This window comes from Capra hircus, chromosome 5 (genome assembly GCF_001704415.2).
Source record: "Capra hircus breed San Clemente chromosome 5, ASM170441v1, whole genome shotgun sequence".
Lineage (NCBI taxonomy): Eukaryota > Metazoa > Chordata > Mammalia > Artiodactyla > Bovidae > Capra > Capra hircus.
In genome coordinates, this window is record NC_030812.1 from 105,728,598 (window position 1) to 105,751,790 (window position 23,193).

The 23,193-nt window shown below is 49.4% G+C and overlaps 1 protein-coding gene and 1 pseudogene across 3 annotated transcripts in view; one reads left to right on the forward strand and one right to left on the reverse strand.

The window, feature by feature from the left end:
* Positions 1-23,193, reverse strand: part of TEAD4 (TEA domain transcription factor 4) — a 63,394-nt gene that overhangs the window by 32,651 nt on the left and 7,550 nt on the right. The gene's annotated exons all lie outside the window — the stretch shown is intronic.
* On the forward strand, positions 1,247-3,461 carry LOC102182287 (annotated as a pseudogene). Its single transcript, XR_001295743.2, has one exon. The product of XR_001295743.2 is annotated as a histone-binding protein RBBP4 pseudogene (transcript).

The following is a 23,193-nucleotide window of genomic DNA, read 5'->3' on the forward strand; positions in this document are numbered from 1 at the left end:
GTTTCAGTTATACATATATCTCCTTATGAATATACTTTGACATGACTCAACTGTTTCCTTCAAAATGGTTAAGATGATTAATTTTATGTGTCTTTTTAACCATAATTAAAATATGAAATTAAAAGAAGCATACAAAATAAAATGCAGGTCACCATTCTCCTACTTCATCCCAGCTCAGGCCGTTTTTAGAGGAAGAGTCTAACCCTGGCAGATTCTCGGGTGTTAGGGCTTCCCTGCTAACAGTCAGTAAAGAATCCGCCTGCACTGCAGGAGACCCGCGTTCAATCCCTGGGTCAAGAAGATCCCCTGGAGAAGGAAATGGCAACCTACTCCAGTGTTCTTGCCTGGGAAATCCCATAGACAGAGGACCCTGGCGGGTTACAGTCCATGGGGTCACAAAGAGTCAAACATGACTAAACATGAACAACAGCAGCAGCACGTGCTAATAATCTTAAGGCAGTTTTTGGATTATAAAAACCAGGTGGACACCAGCTACCTCCCAAAGCCCTCTGGAGCCCCCAGCATCCCATCTCTCTCAGCCACCAAGCACCTCTGCAAAGGAGGACCCCCTCCCCATCGCACGTCAGCCCCTCCCTTCTTCCTCATTAGCCATCAGGAGCAGTGTCAGGAGTCGGAACACCTGAGTTCCCACCCACTACCATCCAAGACTCTCTGAGATAAGACCTCCCCAAGCATTCCTCCTCCCTGTCTCTCTCTTCCCCAGGCTTGTTAGAGGCACCACTGTTCACAGAAAGGTGGGCATGAGGGTTAGCACGGTCAAGGTCACATGGAGGAAAAGGAGGAGCTGAGTGCGGGGCAGCGCCTCCTGGGAGGGGTGGAGGGTCTAAGGAGCTTGGCCTGGCTGCTGTCATGGACATGTAGTTGGAAGGAGGGTAGAACCACTGAAATTCAAGGCAGGAACCCCAGCGGAAACCTAACCCAATCCCCTCAGCTTGAGGATAAGCACCCTGAGACCAGGGAGGCCTAGGGACACGCCAGAGGTCACGGAGCCAATCACTAGTGCAGCTGACTCTCGATCTCTGCCCCTAGGGTCCCAGGTTTTTCAGCATAACAAACTTACATCAACCTCCTCTCTGTGGCTGTTAAAATAAGTTTTCCTACAGCCACTATGGAGAACAGTATGGACGGTCCTTAAAAAACGAAAACTAGACCTACCATTTGACCCAGTGATCCCACTCCTGGGCATCTACCCAGAGAAAACCATAATTCAAAAAGATAGAGAGCGAGCGCCCGCAGGCTCCCCGCCCCTCCCGCAACGCTCAACCCCGGGATCCCCGCCGGCTTGCCTACCCGCCATGGCCGACAAGGAAGCAGCCTTTGATGACGCAGTAGAAGAACGTGTGATCAACGAAGAATACAAAATATGGAAAAAGAACACCCCTTTTCTTTACGATTTGGTGATGACCCATGCTCTGGAGTGGCCTAGCCTAACTGCACAGTGGCTTCCAGATGTAACCAGACCAGAAGGGAAAGATTTCAGTATTCATCGACTTGTCCTGGGGACACCCACGTCGGATGAACAAAACCACCTTGTGATAGCCAGCGTGCAGCTCCCTAACGATTATGCTCAGTTTGATGCTTCACACTACGACAGTGAAAAAGGAGAATTTGGAGGTTTTGGCTCGGTTAGTGGAAAAATTGAAATAGAAATCAAGATCAACCATGAAGGAGAGGTAAACAGGGCACGCTATATGCCCCAGAACCCTTGCATCATTGCAACAAAGACTCCATCCAGTGATGTTCTTGTTTTTGACTATACAAAACATCCTTCTAAACCAGACCCTTCTGGAGAGTGCAACCCAGACTTGCGTCTCCGTGGACATCAGAAGGAAGGCTATGGGCTTTCTTGGAACCCAAATCTCAGTGGGCACTTACTGAGGGCTTCAGATGACCACACCATCTGCCTGTGGGACATAAGTGCTGTTCCAAAGGAAGGGAAAGTTGTGGATGCGAAGACCATCTTCACAGGGCACACGGCAGTAGTAGAGGATGTCTCCTGGCATCTGCTCCATGAGTCCCTCTTTGGGTCGGTTGCTGATGATCAGAAACTCATGATCTGGGATACTCGTTCAAACAATACTTCCAAACCAAGCCACTCAGCTGATGCTCACACTGCTGAAGTGAACTGCCTTTCTTTCAATCCTTATAGTGAGTTCATTCTTGCCACAGGATCAGCTGACAAGACTGTTGCCCTGTGGGATCTGAGAAATCTGAAACTTAAGTTGCATTCCTTTGAATCACATAAGGATGAAATATTCCAGGTTCAGTGGTCGCCTCACAATGAGACTATTTTGGCTTCCAGTGGTACTGATCGTAGACTGAATGTCTGGGATTTAAGTAAAATTGGAGAGGAACAATCCCCAGAAGATGTAGAAGATGGGCCACCAGAGTTGTTGTTTATTCATGGTGGTCACACTGCCAAGATATCTGATTTCTCCTGGAATCCCAACGAACCTTGGGTGATTTGTTCTGTATCAGAAGACAATATCATGCAAGTGTGGCAAATGGCTGAGAACATTTATAATGATGAAGACCCTGAAGGAAGTGTGGATCCAGAAGGACAAGGATCTTAGATCATGTCTGCACTTGTGATTTTTAGACTCCCCTTTTCTTCCTCTCGACTCTGAGATTGATTTAACACTGGTTTTGAGACACAGACTTTGTTTGGTTATCCCTCTATAATAAGTTCTATCAACAATGTTATTAGTCCAAACAGAAGATGTTTTCTAAATATTAACTGGGGGCTTCTTGATTCAGCAAAGCCACAGACTTATATTTAAATTTTCTTTAGGAATTTTCTAGTAACAGAGGTCTAAAAGTAGCCACAAAAAGGGGGAATATTGTGTGTGGTTATTTTTCTTCTTATGCTATATCCCCAAGTTTTTCAGACTCATTTAAGTAAAGGCTAGACTGAGTAAGAAATAGAGCTAAGTGAGGTAGGTGTCTGAGCCATGAAGTATAAATACTACAAGATGTTGTTTTTATTCAGGAAATAGGGGCGATTCAAGTCATACAAATTCCTACATGCCGAACTTTCCAGGATGCACATTTCCTTACATAGACCAGTCTCCTCAGTTTCTTCAGCTAAGTCAAAACAGTGTGTTCCTCCTTCCCCATATATTTTTGCTTGTTAGTGTATTTCTTGAGCTGTTTTCATATTATTTCTTTCCTTTCTGTGAAATGGTTTTTTTTTTTTAAAACTTGGGACCACCAAGTTGTAAAGATGTGTGTTTTTACCTGACAGTTATGCCACAGGTAGACTGTCCAGTTAAGTTGAGAAGAGTGAATCAATAGCTTGTATTTGTTTTTATAATTAAATTAATCCTGGATAAGAGTTGCTTTTTTTTTTTTTTTTTTTAAGGAGTTAGTCCTTGACCACTAGTTTGATACCATCTCTATTTTGGGTGACCTGTTTCACCAGCAGGCCTGTTACTCTCCTTGACTAACTGTGTAAGTGCTTATAACGGAATAAATTGCTTTTCTACATAAAAAAAAAAAAAAGATACATGCATCCCAGTGTTCACTGCAGCACTATTTACAATAATCAGGACAGGCAAGCCACCTAAGTGTCCATCAGCAGAGGAAAGGCTAAAGATGTGGTGCATACATGTAACAGAGTATTACTCAGCTATAAAAAGGGATGAAATTGCGTCATCTGCAGAGATGTGGTTGGACCTAGACACTCTCACACAGAGTGAAGTCAGTCAGAAAGGGAAAAACAAATATCATATATTAATGCATATATGGGGAATCTCGAAAATGGTACAGATGATCTGATTTGTAAATCAGAAATAGGGACACAGACATAGAGAACAAACATCTGGGACGCCAAGGGGAAAAGGGGGTGTATGGGATGAACTGGGAGATTGGGATTGACATGTATTGATAATATATATAAAACAGATAGCTAACAGGAACGTACTGTACAGCACAGGGAACTCGGTGCCCTGCGGCGACTTAAATGAGAAGGAAATCCAAAACAGAGGGGATATATGTATCTGCATGGTTGACTCACTTTGCTGTGCAGCAGAACCTGACACAGGGTTATAAAGCAACTATACTCCAAATTAAAATAAAAGTTTTCCTCAATAGTCTGAGGGTGTCACAATAATACTGGAATGGGTTGCCATTTCCTCCTCCAGGGGATCTTCCTGACCAGGGATGGAACTCACATGTCCTACATCTATCTCCTGCATGGGCAGGCGGATTCTTTACCCCTGAGCCAACAGGGAAGCCCAGTAATGAAGCCGCTGAGTTTTAGTGGCCACACCTATGCGACCTTACACCAGAGGCATGCAGGGTGGCTGTAACTCAGTCCTCAGAGAAAAGGTAGGCTGTTCATAAAATACGACATGGAAGATGGTCCGTCTTGGTCTAAGCCCTAGGTATAAAAAAGAATCGTCTTTCCTCAGAATTTGCAGCCAACGTTCTGCCCTTAAGTGGATTTGAGATCTGAACTTCATATTACAGGAAGCCCCAGTCAATTCACAAAAATAAACAGTGACCCCAGGCTAATAATCTCTAAGTAGACAGTCTTAACTCAGACTGCTGAGACCCAAAGCCTTGCTAAAGAATCTCAAAATCCAAAATGACAAATCTAAGAGGAAACGGTCTCAGAGCTTCTGAGTATGGCGACCATGTGAATAGGCGGGGAGAGGGGCTGCCCACAGAAAGGGCGTGGAAGCTTGCTTCCTTCCCCAAGCCACGTCAGGTGCATACCTGGCATCTGCTGTTCCCGAGTTACATCCTTTTATAGCAAAGTGGTAGGCTGGTAAGTGAAATGTTTCTCTGAGTTCTGAGAACCACTCTAGCAAGTGAATTGAACCCAAGGAGGTGGGGGTCTCTGGAACTTCCAATGTACCTATGCGTGCGTGCTCAGTTGCTTCAGTCGTGTCCGACTCTTTGTGACCCCGTGGACTATAGCCCACGAGGCTCCTCTGTCTGTGGAACTCTCCAGGCAAGAATACTGAAGTGGGTTGCCATGCCCTGCTCTGGGGGATCTTCCCATCCCAGGGATCGAGCCCGTGTTTCCCACGCACTGCAGGTGGATTCTTTACCACTGAGCCACCAGGGAAGCGCCCCAGTCTGTCTGTAGTTGATGATAACCCGAACTTGCAGGGTGAGGGCCGTCTTGTGGGCCTGAGGCTTTAGCCTGTAGGAGCCCGTGCTACTTCCAGATAGATAATGTTAGAACTGAGTTGAATTGTAGGGTAAACACTTGCTGGCTGGTGACGGGAAAAACACCTAGTCACAGATTGGACTTGGTGACCAGAACTTTTAATGATTAAACACTAAAAGTATTACACTTCAAGTCAGAAGTAAGATAAAGAATGCTCACTTTCAACACTGAACACTCCACACTGTAACAGAAGTCCTAGCCGGTACAGTAGAATAAAAGAGCTCCGCAGATCGGAAAGGAAGACGTAAAACTGTCCTTGTGCTTAGGAATCGTGATAGAAGATTGAAAAGAAACAAACCATAAAAAGAGCTTCTGAGTTCAACAACACCAACATAACAAAATCAATTCCATTTTTATGCCAGAAATAAGAAATTTGATAACGCAATTTCTTAAAATATCCTGTTTAGATACAAAGTCATAATTTATCGAGTAGTGATAAATCCAACAAAGGATGAGATCTTTACAGAGAAAATGGTAACTGCTTTAAAAGATATCATTTCTGCATGAGACAGGGTGCTCAGGGCCAGTGCATTGGGATGACCCTGAGGGATGGGATGGGGAGGGAGGTGGGAGAGGGGTTCAGGATGGGGAACACATGTACACCCATGGCCGATTAATGTCATTGTATGGCAAAAACTACTATAATACTGTAATTAGCTTCCAATAAAAAAATTAATCAAAAAAACAAAAGACATAATTTCTAAATAAATGGAGAAGAAACTGTGTGTTCGTGGAAAATAGTATCGCCAAGAGGTTGAATCTCTCTGGATAAATCATAAATTCAGTGAACGTATGACTAAAATCCCACAAGGTTTTCCACAAACTTGAGTTGATTTTCAAGACACATGGAAGCCCAAGACAGTTCTCAAGTCATCTAACCCACTGCCTTCACCTTGGATTAGACCTTCCCATCCAAACCCAAGTCTTCCCTGGGTTCTGGCTGCAGAGCGACCACCCACCAATCATCAGACATCTCCGAAGCTCTTCCCTCTCAACGCGTCCAGAGTCACAAGGCTCGAGATTGAATCCCGCTCCTCCTCTGTCTCTCGGGAGAGGACATCACCATCTGCCCAGAGGCCAGCAGCCAAGGAATGTGCTTTGACTCCCCTCTCATCTCCCATCAGCAGTTAGTGACCACATCCTGGCTTTCTCTCCCGGAGCCCTACCCCAAAGCTCCAGCTTCGCCAGTGCTCACCTGGACGACCGGGCCAGTCCAACCCGGACTCCATCATCTTTTCACTGCAGCTTCTACAGAACACATCTGATCATGTGACTCCTTCACTTAAACTCTTTCCCAGGCTCTTAGATAATGAGATTTTACAAGGCCTTTCATCCGCTGATTCTGGCTCTCCAGCCATACCTTCTGTCCGTCCACACCATCCTCCCTCTTCTTTGCACCCACCCCAAGCCCCAAATGACACCCCAACATGCCAAGCTCTCCCCCTGCACAGGGCCCGAGCTGCCTGTGACCTTCCTTCCCACCCCCTACTTTTCATCCAGCCAATTCTCACCCATCCTTAAGGTCCAGCCAAAATCTTCCTTTATTTTTCATTTTTGTCACTGAAGTATCCTTGATTTACAATACTGCGTCAGTGTCAGGGGTATGGCAGTTGCAGGCAAACTCACTTCCCCTGGGAGGATGGTCCCAGCCCAGTCTCTGTGCTCTGGGCACCCTCAGCCCCGACTCCCAGGTGCAACCACTGACCCCCCAACACACCGCAGACCCCAGAGGGCAGGGCTCGTTGTCTTTCTCTACTAAATCTTCCGCACGCTGCACACACTGGGGCACAGAAGGACGAGCACATGAATGGCTATTTGGTGCGTGTTGTGGATTAATGATTTCTCTGTAGGAAGGACACAGGATTCTGTTTAGTGTCAGGAAACACAAGAAAATCTCAGCAACCTCTGGGCCTGGGCACACCCAAGGGAGGGCTTGAGTATGTATGCAAATCCCTTTGGGGTTTATCCTGGAGGCTGAAAAATCAAAGGATGATGCCTGGGAATCAAGAGAGTCCCAGGATCTGGCTCCTGTCCTACAAGCCGCTACAACCATGGACAAGTCCCTGTGTTTCCCTGGACCTCAGCCAGCTCACCTGTGAACTGTGCAGGCAGCTCCTCCCTGCTCCAGCAGAGCCTGTGGCTCTCGACCTGACCCCCAGTCTCCAAAGGAAAGAGAAAGTGTCAGTCACTCAGTCATGTCCAACTCTTTGTGACCCCATGGACTGTTGCCAGCCAGGCTCCTCTGTTCGTGGGATTTTCCAGGCAAGAATATTGGAGTGGGTTGCCATTTCCTTCTTCAGGGGATCTTCCCAACCCAGGGATCGAACCTGGGTCTCCTGCATGGCAGGCAGATTCTTTTACCAACTGAACCACCAGGGAAGCCCAGTCTCATTATCAGAAAGATTTCAATAAAAGCTGTAAGTTCCCAGTTCTTTGGAAAAGTTCTGAGTAACCAGCATCAGTGGTCCCTAGGAGGGAGCCAGAGTTTGCTTTGGGTGGGGGCAGAACCAGAGGCCTCCGGGGCAGGTCCTTGGGCCAAGTCAGGGATTATTTTTGTTCCTCTGCTGGTGGCACCTGGCCCAGGCTTAACGAGGCCATCTGTCCCCTCCAGCTCCTCCTGGCAGGCCCCCGAGGGTCTCTGGGGAGCACTGGGGGAGGGGCAAGGGGACCCTTCTCTCAGATGCTGCTGGCTCACCCCACTCCACACCCTTTGAGCCGCGGGCAGAGGCTGTGTGGGAGCTCTGTCATGGCCGTGGCCTGAGACAGAGGGAGAGGCCAGGCAGCCGGCCTTGTGGGCCAGGAACAGCAGGCCACACAGGGCTGGGAGCAGCTCCATTTTGGTAACGGATCCCAGGTCCAGGACCTCAGGTGACCCGCTGCCCTGCTCTCCCCAGGGCGGACCCAGTGCAGGGCCTCGGCAGACCTGCCTTGTGGGGCAGCGTCCAGGCCTACCTCCCAGCTCGGGGAAGGAAGGACCTTGGGACCACAGTCCTTGTTCTGCCAGGGCCACATGGGACATCAGGGAAGTTGGAGCACCCTCCTGTCATCTCCCAACTTTCTGGCCTCCAGGGCACTTGCTGTGTTTAGTGTTAACCCCAGGAGAAAACCTAGGCATAGCCAGGAGACACGACGCCTTAGATATTCACATTATTAACTAGCCAGTTTAATTATTACTGGGACTTCCCAGGTGGCTCAGTGGTAAAGAACCTGTCTGCCAAGCGGGAGACATGGGTTGGATCCCTGGATCAGGAAGATACCCTGGAGAAGGGAATGGCAACCCACTCTAGTATTCTTGCCTGGAGAATCCAATGGACAGAGGAGCCTGGTGGGCTACAGTCCATGGGGTTGCAAAGAGAGTCAGACACAACTGAGCGACTGAAGAACAACAGCCGTCCTGCCCCCAGATTGGAAGTGATGGAGACGGAAACTCAGGAAGTTCATAGGACTTGCCTGGTATCACCCAGAAAGTTAAGGAGAGACGATTAGGACAGGGCTCCTTCCCAGTCACGGGGATAGGAGCTCTGGGATCCAGGCTAAAGGTTGCAGCCACACAGGACTCTCGGGAGGGGGTCTGACATCCTGCCCACCGATGTCTCAGCTCTCACGCTGCTGCTCCTCTCCTGGGGGCCCCTGGAAGAACCACCTCCTGCATCCCAGTGACTCCTAACTGAAAAGCTGGGAGGAGAAGAAAAAGTGGGGTTTCCTTCCAGAAATCACTCCCAATCTTCCCGATACAGGAGGCCAGGTGTAAAGATATAGGAGATGAGGGAGTTGTTCCTATTGCTGTATAGTCGCTCAGTCATGTCGGACTCTTTGCAACCCCATGGACTGCAGCACAAAAGGCTTCCCTATCCATCACCAACTCCCAGAGCTTGCTCAAATTCATGTCCATTGAGTCACTGCTCCATCCAACCATCTCATCCTCTGCCGCCCTCTTCTCCTCCTGCCCTCAATCTTTCCCAGCATCAGAGTCTTTTCCAATGAGTAGGTTCTTGGCATCAGGTGACCAAAGTATTGGAGCTTCAGTTTCAGCATCAGTCCTTCCAATGACTATTCAGGGTTGATTTCCTTTAGGATTGATTGAGGTTGACTACAGTAATCTGGGGTGGGGAAGCGGGTCCTGTCCGCCTCAACCCCAAACAGGGATCCTTCTTCAGGCTGAAGGACTTGTCTGCACAACCCGGTTATCAGAGTGTTCATATGTGCTAAGTCGCTTCACTAGTGTCCGGCTCTTTGTGACCCTGTGGACTCTAGCCCTCCAGGCTGCTCTATCCATGGGATTCCCCAGGCAAGAATACTGGAGTGGGTTGCTATGCCCTCCTGCAGGGGGTCTTCCTGACCCAGGGATCAAACCTGCGTCTCTTATGTCTTCTGCATTGGCAGGCAAGTTCTTTACCACCAGCACCACCTGGGAATTCCAGTTATCAGGCCAGGTGGGGTCAAGTCTCTGGACCCCAGGTGCTTTGCCCGACCTGACTCAGTTGTTACAGAACCCACAGAACATCACGTTGGATGGAACACGAATGTTTTCCATCCAACAGACATCAGAGCTGGGATGAAAATGGCTCTCCCATCATTACCATGGCTACTGCCACCAGCCTAGGCTCTGGAGATTGGACCCAAGGGTACGAGGACCACAAAGTCTCGCACACACTGAAGCAGGTGGAGACCTCCGGTGGGCTGGGCTGGGGCCGAGGGGTAGTCATCTCGGAGGCTTTGCTGCTCTGACCTCATTCCTGAAACTAGATCTGGAGGGAAATTCAGGACCAGTGGGCTCCAGCCTTCCTCCAGCCCCGCCCACTCTTTCCTCCAGCTCCTGGTCTCCTCACAGTCTCCAAATGCACACATATCACTTTCCAGAGGCCAGGGCTCTGTACTTAATTCTGGACACCAGTCCATCTACAAATATCTACTGAGGGTGGAGAGAATGGGAGAGGTCAGTAAAAGGGCACAAAACAGTTAACCTCTAAGAATAAGGTCTGAGGTCTAATGTCTCACATGGTGACTGCAGCTGCTAGCCCCGGATTGTACAACTGAAATCTGCAAGGAGAGTAGCACGTAAATCTTCTCACACACAAGAGAAAACTATGTGAGCTGAGAGATGTGCTAACTAACCAGATGGAGGGGACCCTTTCATAGTGTACATGTACATTAAATCACCAGATGTATGCTTGAAGTCTCTTACATTTCCAGATGTCAATTATGTCTCAAAACAGTTGAAACTGGGGCTTCCCTGGTGATTCAGATGGTAATGAACCCACTTGCAATGCAAGTGGTGTAGGTTCAATCCCTGGGGTTGGGAGGATCCCCTGGAGAAGGGAATGGCTGCTCACTCCAGTATTCTTGCCTGGAGAATCCCATGGACAGAGGAGCCTGGCGGGTTACAGTCCATGGGGTCAAAAAGAGTTGGACACTGCTGAGCAACTAAGGACCCACACAAAGTTGAAATTACCTACTGTATGCCAGGCTTGAGGTCCAAGATTACTAGGACATTGTCCTGCCCTCTACTTCCTTCAATCTATGGGTCCAGGGGTCCCTGTGATGTGACGGCGCAAGTACAGTCATCCTTTATTATTCATAGGTTCCATGTTTGCAGACTCGCCCATTCACTAGAATTGAGCTGTGAGACCATCACCCTTGATCTGGCTGAGGTCCAGCGAGGCTGCCCTGCCTTCCAGTTTCAGCTCAGACCCCAAACAAGCATCCTTTCCTCCGTCTATTTAGTGCCACAACTTTGACACTTCTATCTTTTTTGCTGTTGATCTGTTTAGAACAGCACCCAAGTGAAGCGCTGGGGGGCTGACTGGTGACCCCAAGGGCAAGAAGGTCGTGATACGCCTTACAGAGAAAATCTGTGCATTAGATAAACCCTGTCCAGGCATGAGCGATGGCGCAGCTGGCCGTGAGTTCAATGTTAATGAATCAACAATCTGTAATAAATTATGTGTCTCTGGACAGAAATACAGATAAAACAAGGTTACGAATTAAACAGATGACAAAAATGTTGCAACCAGGGACTCACAGGACCCTAACCTGTGTCTGCCCTTGGAACTCTGGCTCTGAACCTGCTAATTCATGTTCCCAGTGACTCTATGGAAGTCAGGAATGACAAGAATCCAGTGTACCTGGGAGAGTAACAAGGTAAGCCATTACAGGTAAACATCTCAGAGGGAGGATTCTAACAGGTGCCAAGATCAAGGCCCTGGGAAAACCAAAGTTGGTGGCGAAAAATGTGCCCAAAGTCCCCAAGACAGCCAAAAGGTGGAGACAACCCAAATGTCCATCATGAGCTGAAGGGATAAACGGAAGGTCATCTACCCATACAGTGAATTTTATTATTCAGCTTTAAAAAGGAATTTAAAAAAAAAAAAAGATGGGGGGCAGGAGGAAGGGAGATGGTGTTCCAGTCGATAGGACTTGGCACTTTGACTGCTGGGGTCCAGTTTCAATTCCTGGTCAGGGAACTAAGAGTCCACAAGCCAAACAGCATGGCCAAAAAAAAATTTTTAATAAAAAAATAATAAAAAGGAATGCAATTCTGACACATGCTACTTGAGGACATTATGCTGTGAAATGTCAGACACAAAATCACTAATATTCTGTGATTCCACTTATATGAAACACCTAAAACAGGCAAATCCATGCAGACAGAAAGTAGAAGACAGGTTATAAGGGGCTGGGGGTTGGGGGAAGTTATGAGTTAAAGGGGACAGAGTTTCTGTTTGGAATGCTGAAAAAGTTCTGAAGACGGAGACTGATGGTAACACAAGATAACGCTACTGAACTTAACAATGGTTAAAATGGTACATCTCAAGCTGTGCGCATTCTACCACCCTTTTTAAAAATAAGCAATGGCAACCCATTCCAGTATTCTTGCCTGGAGAATCCTATGGACAGAGGAGCCTGGCGGGCTATAGTCCATGGGGTTGCAAAGAGTCAAACACGACTTGGTAACTAAACACCACCACCAGGAGATAGAAGGGAAAAAAGATGCAGATGGAAACGGGAGATAAAGGGTCACTCCAGAAGTCCAGGGCCCACCATACAGGAGAGAAAGGAAGCTGCCTGCTCATAACCAGAAATGAAGAGAAAAGGCAGGCACTCCCCAAGGATGGGAGAAGGAACAGGGACAGGCCAGGCAGGGCAGTCCGTTGGACAGAAGTGACCACTGTGTGACTCAGAAGGCTAGCCAGGGCTTGAAGGATGCCAGCAAAGGGCCTTTTGCAAAAAACCACACAGAACCAGAGGCCATGATACACAAACGTCCCCACAGTCCCTTTGCACTGGGCAGTACCCCTTCCTCCCTGAACACACACAGCTCTGAAGAAGCTGAGCACGAGGCCGTGTGGTCCATCGTGAAGTTCAGAGTCTCAGGACCTGCGTTAAGGTCTGCCTCTGAGCAGCTCTGCAATCACCTCCTGAAGCTCCTGCATCCTCACCTCGGAAACTAAACCAGACACCCACCCCTTGCGGAGCGGTGACAGGGACCGCATGGGATAAACAGCAAAGCCCTGGAGGGTAGCAGGGTGCCCCTCCCTTTCCTTTCAGTGGGGATGTCGACTGCATCCCACTTCTTGACAGGACAGGATGGGGAGAGGGTGGAAGGGAAGAAGGCAAAGGACGAGCAGACACAGACCTTCCAGTGTGAACGCATGCTGGAACCAAAGTCACGGAGAGCCAGGCTTGGCCAGGAGGGCGGTGCTGCGGAGCCCAGGGTCAGAGGCCTGGCTGGGCCGCACACTGTCCAAGGGATACCGACCTGGCAAGCCATGACTCTCTGGGGCTACATCCTTGCAGATACACAGCAGAGGCAGTAACGATCGTGAGGACCAGGAAAACTCCTATCCACAGGCATGGCACCTGGCTGGCTCCCAGAGGAATGATGGATGGATGACAGGGGGGGCAAGGACAGTGAGGAGCATTGCCCCTGGACAGTGGGAGGTGAGGAGCAGGAGGGGTGAGGGGCATGGAGAGAGGTAACTGGAGGAGAGGGAAGCAGGCCAGAGGGAGGAGTCAGCAGAAAGGGACAGAGAGGCTCAGAGAAGAAAAGAAAGAGGGGAGATAAGATCCCTGAGCAGACACAGGCTAGAGGCCCATCCCCAAACGCCCCACCCACCCCAGGGGCAGCAGTGTCAATGAGGGCGAGGCACCAGCAAGCCACCCCCTCAGCTCCGACCCTAGCCCTCCTCCCAAATGGCCAGGCCGTGGGTGTATATGGACCAAGCCCTAAGGCATCCAGGAAATGGGTGCCCAAGGCCCTCCACCCCCACCCCACCCTGGAGGCCTGCGTTGGGGCCCCCAGGGGGCCTTGATGAAGCAGTTCTGAAGTCCCTCTGATCCCAGAAGGAAAACAAACTAGTTCTGCATTCAGACCTGGGGCCATGTTCCCTCCCTGGACCTCAGAATGTCCCCACAGACAAAGAGAAAAGCTGGGGAAAGTGGAATATTGCTCAGGATGAAAAAGAAACAAGCTGTCAAATCAGGAAGAACATGGAGGAAGCCTAAAGGCATATTCCCGCGGGAGGCCCACCTGATGCCATCGAGAAAGGCTACGGATGCAGGACCACGCCTACAGGACATCCAGAGAGGGCGCCACTGTGGGGACATGCGAAGCTCCACGGAGGGATGAGCGAGGGGGGCATGGGCGTTCTTGGGCACTGAAGCTAGCCCATCCGATGCTGCAATGGTGCAAGTCACTTCAGTTGTGTCTCTTTGCAACCCTATGGACTGCAGCCTGCCAGGCTCCTCTGTTCATGGGATTCTCCAGGCAAGAATACTGGAGTGGGTTGCCATGCCCTCCACCAGGGGATCTTCCCGACCCAGGGATCGGACCCGGGTCTCATGTCTCCTGCATCGGCAGGCGGGTTCTTTACCACTAGCGTCAGTCACCTGAAATTAGATATTTGTCCAAACCCACAGGGCACACAACACATAGATCAGATCCTAATGTAAACTGTGGCTTTCAGTTAATAATGTAGCATCATTAAGGCTCATCAAGATAACAAAAATGCCACAGAAGCAAGAGTTAATAAAGAAGAAACTGGGGGAGAAGGAAGGGTATTCTGTGTAATTTCTGCCTAATTTGTATGTAAACCCAAAACTGCTCAAAATAATAGCAAAAGCTATTAATTTTTTAAAAAAGTTAAAAAAAGAATGTAGCTATGTGGAACTGAATCACTGCTGTACAGCAGAAATTAACGAAGCATTGTAAATCAACTATACTTCAATAAAATAATCTTTAAAAAAGGTAGGGACTTCCTAGCTGTCCAGTGATTAGGACTCCACGCTCTCACTGCTGAGGGTACAAGTTCAGTCCCTGATCCGGGAACTAAGACCCCACCAGCCTTGAGGAACAGCCAAAACCAAAATTTTTGTGTATATATATATACACACACACACATTTGGGGAAACTGGGCGGGTCGGGGGGATGGTGAGAGGGTTAAGCCTTGCAGCCTTGCATTTATTTCTCCTCTGGGCCCCTCTCAGGATTCTAACATAAAGCAAAGGTCTCGAAAGCACTGGAGGCAAAAGGACTGAACCAACCCACTGGTGTCCCTCTGGGTGCCTGTCCCAGAATTCAGATCTCTCAAGGGATAAAGAGCCCAGAGTCTCTGAAACTCCTCGAGTAGCGATTCCCCAGGCTGGGCTGGAGAGAGCTCCCCGAACACTCAGTCCCCAGCCTGGGGGCGGGGGTGGGGGGTACTGCCACACTCCATTGCTCCCCCTCTTCCCCTGCAGAGTGCGGGATGGTGCCCAGCAGTCGGGACCCAGGCAGTGCCCAGGCTGGGCACCCCTGCAGCACAGGGCCCCGCCCAGGGAGGAGCAGGTGGGAGGCCTTGCCGTGGCTGGGAGAGCAACCCAGGACCTATGACATCAGCAAGCCAAGGGTGGGGGCAGAGGGAGCCCCGTCCTCAGCTCTGACCACTGTTTGGTCATCCCTGGGCAAGGCCTGCCTGGCAGAAGAGTGAGGACTCTGCATGTAGGCAGCAGCCCAGCCCCCCAGCCCCCAGCACACAGGAGTGGGATGGGCTGGACGGACCTTGGAGAGAGGCAGGAGGCAGCACCCACCCCACAGGTCATTTTCATAGGAATGTTCTCATGTCTCAGAGCCACCCCCCGGACCAGGGTAGAAATTCTAGTGACCAGAGCCTTCAGACTCCAGGCTGAGGTCACACAACCCAGGACCCACCCTAACCCAGAAACTCACCCTGTGATTCCCTCCTGCGCCAGCCAGACACCCACCAGGCCCTTGCTCCTGCAGGCCAGCAAAGGTCCCACCTCCATACCAGGATGCACAGTCATCTTGTTAGGAAATGAGGCCATGTACTCAGCTGATACCCAGGCTTCACATAAGCATTTGTTGTTCTTGATGGGGTGCCCCAGCCTGGCCCAGTGGCCTCAGGGAAGTCTAGCGCGGCTGGCCAGCGCAGGCACCTAGAGAGATGCCACCAGGGTCTCCTGATCTGAGACAGATGCTGTGCAGGGCAGGACCTCACAGAAGACCGGCTTCATTTCTCACCTTATCAGGAGGTCTTTCTCTAGGGGACTCCCAACCCCCACCTCACAGGGTCCCACCTTTGCCCCTGAAGAAAAGTCAAGACAGGGACGCGGGCGCCGTCCGGGGACCAGAGGAAAAAGACCGGGCCACGCGGCCGGGCCCCCAGGAACACCAGCGCGGGATCCCACCACCAAATTCGTGCACCACACCCACTATCTTTTTTTTCGCACTTTATTTTTCTATTTTTATTTTATAATATCTTAGAAAAGTTTATGTTGTTTGTTGTTCAGTCACTAAGTCGTGTCTGGTTCTTTGCGATCCCATGGACTGCAGCATGACAGGCTTCCGTGTCCTTCACCATCTCCCAGAGTTTGCTCAAACGCATGTCCATTGAGTCGGTGATGCCATCCAACCATCTCATCCTCTGCCCCCTTCTCCTCCTGCCCTCAATCTTCCCCGGCATCAGGGTCTTTTCTAACGAGCCGGCTCTTCACATCAAGTGGCCGAAGTATTGGAGCTTCAGTTTCATCATCATTTCTTCCAATGAATATTCAGGGTTGATTTCCTTTAGGATTGACTGGTTTGATCTCCTTGCAGTCCAAGGGGCTCGCAAGAGTCTTGAGTTTATAACAGCATATAGATGTATCATTATACATGTATATGGGCTTCCCTAGTGGTTCAGAGGGGAAAGAATCTGCCTGCCAATGCAGGAGACAAGGGTTCCATCCCTGGGTTGGGAAGATCCCCTGGAGAAGAGCATGGCAACCCACTCCAGTATTCTTGCCTGGAAAATCCCATGGACAGAGGAGCCCGGTGGGCTACAGTCCACGGTGTTGCAAAGAGCCGGACACGACTGAGCTACTAAGCACAGCACGCAGCACAGCATACATGTACATATGTACATGTAATAAACTGGATGGAGGAAATAAAATATTCACTTTATTTTAGGCTGGAAGATCTTTGTAGAGTTACACTGGAAGATCATTTAGTCCTTTTCCAGTTATACCCCATTGTGATTTCTTACTTTTCTGATTATTTAAGAACATTTTCTGACATTTAAGAACATTGTTTAGGAGCTTCCCTGGTGGCTCAGCTGGTAAAGAATCAGCCTGCAATGTGGGACAGACCTGGGTTCGATCCCTAGGTTGGAAGATCCCCTGGAGCAGGGTATGGCAGCCCACTCCAGTATTCTTGCCTGGAGAATCCCCATGGACAGAGGAGCCTTGTGGGCTACAGTCCCTGGGGTCACAAAGAGTCAGACATGACTGATTGACTATGTACACAAGAACACTGTTTACAATAAGATGTCAGGTTGTTACAAACACATTGGGATGCAATATCTAAGGTAATAATTATCCTAACAAAATGACATGTAGTGAGTACTAGAGACTAGGGACAGAAATAGCCCTGGAAACTCCATGGATGAGAATGAGATGACAAGGGCTTCCCTGGTGGTCCAGTGGCTAAGACCCTGTGAGTCCAATGCAGGGGGCCTGGGTTCAATCCCTGGTCAGGGAACTAGATCCCACATACCCTAACTAAAGATCCCATATGCTGTGGAACAACTAAGCCCGTGAGCCACAACTATTAAGCCTGTGCTTAGAGTCCCTGTTCAGTGACAAGAGAAGCCACTGCAATGAGAAGCTCACACACAGCAAGTGGAGAGTAGCCCCCGTTCGTCGAAACTAGAGAAGGCCTGTGCCGGAAGGAAGACCCAGAGCGGCCATAAATAAATAAATACATTAAAATTTTTAAAAGATTGAAAATAATAAGCTTATAAATAATAAAAGAAAAAATAGTGAGATGATAAAACAGTATTATTCCTGATAAAGTTAATCACCATGTTCTCAAATAACAGGGTTTTTTGTTTTTGCTTTCTTACACATATCTCTTTCTTTATTGGAGTATAAGTGGTTCAGTAGTAAAGAATCTGTCCAGGTTCAATCCCTGGGCAGGAAGATCCCTTGGAGAAGGAAATGGCAACCCACTCCAGTATCTTGCCTGGAAAATCCCAGGGACAGAGGAGCCTGGAGGGCTACAGTCTGTGGGGTCGCAAAGAGTCAGACACGACTGGGTGACTCAGCACACATAGTTGCTTTACAACTCAGCGTCAGTTTCTGCCATACAGCGAAGAGAATCAACCCACCATCTTCTTTTGGAAATTTCCTCCTTAAGCGAGTTTTCCAAAAATCTATATAAATCAGACATCTGAGAAGCGACTTGTAACCAGAATATTAAAGACAAAACAATCAAAAGAAAGAAAAAAATAGGCAAAAGATTTGGACAGACATTTCCCCAAGGAAACTGTATGAACGGCAAGTAACTAACCTGAAAGGTCAACAAGGAAATGCAAATTAAAACCGTGGCCTCGATGAGATTCTACTACACACCCTGGGGGATGGCGCAAACACGCCAGAGGGAAACCGAACACCATCACGCGCTAGGACAGATACTGCTAGGGAGCACCGCGCTCCGCTGGGAGGAATGCAAGACGCGACACGTGGGAAAACAGTTCGGCAGCTTCTTTTTTGAGATGTTTCTTTGATGCGGATCTCTCTCTTTTTTTTCTTCTGAATTTGTTGACAATATTGCTTCTGTTTCATGTTGTTTTTGGCCACGAGGCATGTAGCATCTTGGCTCCTCGACCAGTGACTGGAACCATCCTCCTTACGGTGGAAGCATAAAGTCTTAACCACTGGACCACCAGGGAGGTCCCTTGGCAGTTTCTTACACCATTAAACATACATACACGGTGTGACCCAGCAGTCCCACTCTAGGTATTTATCCAAGAGAAATGGAGGCCTGTGTTCACAAAAAAACCAACACGTCAGTGACGATAGCAGCTTATACAATCAACAAAGGCTGGAAACACCCCAAGCCCTTCAGCCAGTCAGTGGCCAAGCACACTGTGGGATGTTGTATAATGAGATCCTTACAACTCAGCGTCTTCTGACCCACACGCCACCTAGTGAAGGCCACAGAGCCCAAAGCTCCATGCGGTGTGATTCCACAGGACAGGACCACAGGAGTGAGAGGAGATCAGAGAGGGCAGAGTGGGTGAGGGGCGACAGGGCTGCAGTATCGGGCAGTTGTCTGGGGAGATGGATAGTCATGGACACTGATTATGGTGGCCACCACCCAACTCTATACATCTGTCAAAGTCCATAGGACTGAGACTTCCCTAGTGGTCCAGTGGCTAAGACTCAGCACTCCCAATGCAGGGGACCCCCGTTCAATCGCTGGTCAGGGAACTGGATCCCATGTTCTGCAGGCCGGATGGAAGACTGAAGATCCCACATGGCACAATTAAGGTCCAGTAGAGCCAAATAAGGAGAAGGCAATGGCACCCCACTCCAGTACTCTTGCCTGGAAAATCCCATGGACGAAGGAGCCTGGTAGGCTGCAGTCCATGGGGTCGTGATGAGTCAGACATGACTGAGCGACTTCACTTTCACTTTTCACTTTCATGCATTGGAGAAGGAAACAGCAACCCACTCCAGTGTTCTTGCCTGGAGAATCCCAGGGACGGGGGAGCCTGGTGGGCTGCCGTCTCTGGGGTTGCACAGAGTCGGACACGACTGAAGCAACTCAGCAGCAGCAGCAGCAGCAGAGCCAAATAAATTCAAAAAGAAAGAGAAAAAGCCCACAGGACCGACACATCACAAGGAGTAAACGCTACTGCAAGTTGACAAGTAAACTTTTAACAGGTCCTCCTTATTCTGCCCAGAGGCCCCCAAATCAACCTCGTCATAAAGCCCAGTGATCTCCCCCCACTTCCCCTCCCCACTGTCTCATGACCACAGACCCGCAATCACTACTACTTCTGTCTTCTCGCGGACGCTTCTCCCACTCGCTTCCTCCCTCCCTCTCTCCTTCTCTCTGTCCCTCTTACACACACCCGCACACACAGCTGTCAAATACCCATCCTTCAAAGTCAGCCCGAGTACCTCCTCCTCCATGAAGCCTTCCCTGGCTGCTCCCTCTCCAAGTGGGAATGAATCTTCTTCCCTGGGCACCCCCTCAGCACTGATCAGTGCTTCTCCGTCGCCCTCCTTGGCGCACCCTCACAGGCTCTCAGCGTTTGCCACTCAGGGTGTCTCCCCTGCCTGATGGGACACTCCTCCAGCACAGAGACCAGGCCCTCCCTTCCAGGTTCCCCCCACCACACCTGGCCCAGCGCCCGGCACACAGTGGGTGCTCTGTGACCACTGTGGCTTGGCCAAGGGCAGGTGCAACCAGGGGGTTGGGGGTTGATGCCAAGATAGAGAGCTGGCACTGCTGGCACTGGCGGAGCTCCAAGGTGGGTATCGGAAGCCACTGATCCTGTCTCCCTTCTTCTCCTGCACAAGCAGCAAGACTACCAAGAGCTGGAGGCAGCCCCGCCTCCCATCCTAACTCGAGGTCCTGCCATTTACAGCAGAGCATCTGGCCACGCAACAGAGCTCTGAGCCCCAAGCAGACAGACACCCAGGACACACCTCTTGAGGTCTGGACCCTGCCCTGTCCTGTCCTGTCCTGTCGTTGGGGTGCTGACATTTCTCTCCCATGAGGCGGCCCTCTGCAGTAACGGTGGATCAGCCCATCTGATCTGAACCCATTTCACTCTGTAGAACTAGGGGGCCACCCAGGGAGCACAGGGTCGCCCTACAACAGGGCTTTCCCGAGTTCATCACCACCTGCCCCTCTAGCCTGTCCAGGGGTTAAGGACTAGTTACAGGTCATTTATTTGATAAGCACTTTATAGAAAGTTTCTGGAGAAGGAAAGGGCAGCCCACTGTGGTATTCTTGCCTGGAAAATTCCATGGACAGAGGACCCTGGCAGGCTACGCAGTCCGTGGGGTTGCAAAGAGAAGGACATAAAAAAGAAATGAAAAAGCAAAAAATTAAATAATAAAAAACAAAACAAAGAGAAGGACACGACTGAGCAACTTTCACTTTCACTTCTATACAAAGTTTAATGCGTGCCAGGCCAAAAAAACCAAGGGCTTTACAAACATTGCCTAATTTAATCTTCACATCAACCATATGGGCTTGGCACTGTTAGTATTATTGACCCCATTCATACGAGGGGTAAGTAAGAGACTTCCCTGGTGGTCCAGTGGTTAGGACTCTGTGCTTCTGCTGCACAGGGCACAGGTTCAATCCCTGGTCAGGGAGCAAAGATCCTGCACACTGCTAGGCCAGGCCAAAAACAAAAAATGTGGAAAACAAGACACACTGAAGTCTGAAAACTTGCCCCAGGCCACATAGCTGATAAGAAGCAGAAAGAGCAGGCCAGCTGTGAACCTACACGGTCCAAAACAGTGGCCAGTCACATGTGGCTGCTGGGCACTTGAAAAGTGGCTGGGCGACAGAGACGAGCCGATGAGTATAAAACACAGGCTGGATCGCCAACCCTTTATATGAGAAGCAACGTAAACAATCTCATTATATTGTTTTACTATTGATTACACAGTAAGTGGTAATATTTCAGACACAGTAGCTTAATAATATATTATTAATACTCATTCGGTCAGTTTCTTTTTGCTTCTTTAATGTGGCTCCCAGAAAACATACAATTTCACATTCCCATCAGACGGCGCAGCTCTGCAGTCTGCTCACGGCTGCTACCCCCAGCCAGGGCATCTTCCCCGGCCCCAGCCTCGGGGGCAGCCTGCCCCTGACAGCTGTCCACTCAGCTTTCACAGGGTGATGGGGGGCCATGCAGTCCCACCAGGTCTCCCCCATCGGACACTGCCTTCCCCCCTGCCCACATCTCTCAGCCTCTCCTCCGGCATTACCTCCCTCTAGCAGGATGGATTTTCCAGCAAGTCCAAGTGGGAAATACGCCCCCACCCTACTGGTGGAGAAACAGGCCAAGACCACAAAGTGGAGGCGAGATCCCAGAGGTCACTAATGCTATCTCCCAGCCAGAGCGGAGACCTCCTGTGAAGTATCCCGAACACATTCTTCACAGAAATAGAAACTGGATGTGGATCCGCCTGGTCTTCCCTCCTCAAATGGACCGCAGATCAGATGGAGGGGTCTGCTGCTCCACAAAAGAGGGCTGCCTCCTGGGAGAGAAGTGCCAGCAGCCACCCTTGCTCCATCCTGGCAGAGACAACCACAGCTCAGTGCTCCCTAGGTCTGGTGTGTCCACCCTCCAAAACCAGAAGAGGCTCCCAGTGTGGCCAGAGCACAGCAGTGGCCTCAGCCCTCCTGTCGCAGGCCCCTCCCACACCACTGTCTCCGCAGCGGAGAGCCAGATGGACCTGGGCACATGCCCCAGCCCCACATTAATCTCCATGTAACTTCCTCCTCCTCTGTAGCCTAAGTTATCTAAGTCACTTCAGTCGTGTCCGACGCTGCGACCTCCTGGACTGTAGCCTGCCAGGCCCCTCTGTAAATGGGATTCTCCAGGCAAGAACACTGGGGTGGGTTGCCATTCTTTTCTCCAGGGGATCTTCCTGACTCAGGGATCAAACTCACATCTCCTGCATTAGCAAGCGGGTTCTTTACTACTGAGTCACCTGGGAATCCTCCTCTGTAAAGTAGAGGCTAAAAAACAACACAAAGCCTATGTCACAGAGCTGCTACAAAGATTAAATGAGAGATTTCGAGAGAGATGCTTAGAATACTGCCTGGCATCCAGTAGGCACTTAATAAATGCTCATTTCCCTTCCCCTTCCTTCATCAACCAAAAACCTCAAGATTTTTCTCCTCACAAGGATTGACAGTAAGTTCCTATTCTATATAATTGATGTTCTGAAGTTAAACGCACGATTTTACAAGTCAACTTTTTAGATTTCATCTTCAGATAGGCAAACACACTAGATGTCAAGCAATTTTGAACTGGTTAAATATTGAAGACAGTTTTTAAAAGTCCAGCAGGGCACAGTTAAATAAATTGTCATAGGGTACAATACTGTTTGAGGCTTCCCAGATGGCCCTAGTAGTAAAGAACCCACCTGCCGACACAGGAGACTCAGGTTCGATCCCTGGGTCGGGAAGACTCCCTGAAGAAGGGAATGGCTACCCACTCCAGGATTCTTGCCTGGAGAATCCCAGGGACAGAGGAGCCTGGTGGGCTACAGTTCAGAGGGTTGCAAAGAGTTGGACACAACTTAGCGACTGAGCACATAGTGTTCAGTAGCTTAAAATAAAAAAAAAAATAGAGTATAATTGCAATTATGCTAGAATATACAGATTTGCATGAACACAAATTCGGAGGGACATATACCAAAATACCAATGGTACTCATCCTTAAGTTGTGGTCCTAGGTATTATTTTATTTTCCCCTTTATGTGTTTATTTTCCTGGCGTTCGATAATGAGCATGTATTTATTTTAACTGAAAACAAGTTTTTTAAATTTCTGAGTTCTGCTTAACCTCAGCCTCCTAGCCAATTGAGATGGTTCTGAATCCTGGTTCTGTCATCCTATGTGCTTGTTATCCTGAACACCCACAGAACTGATAAGAGGACAAAGCCAAAAAAAAAAAAAGAGAGAGAGAGAGC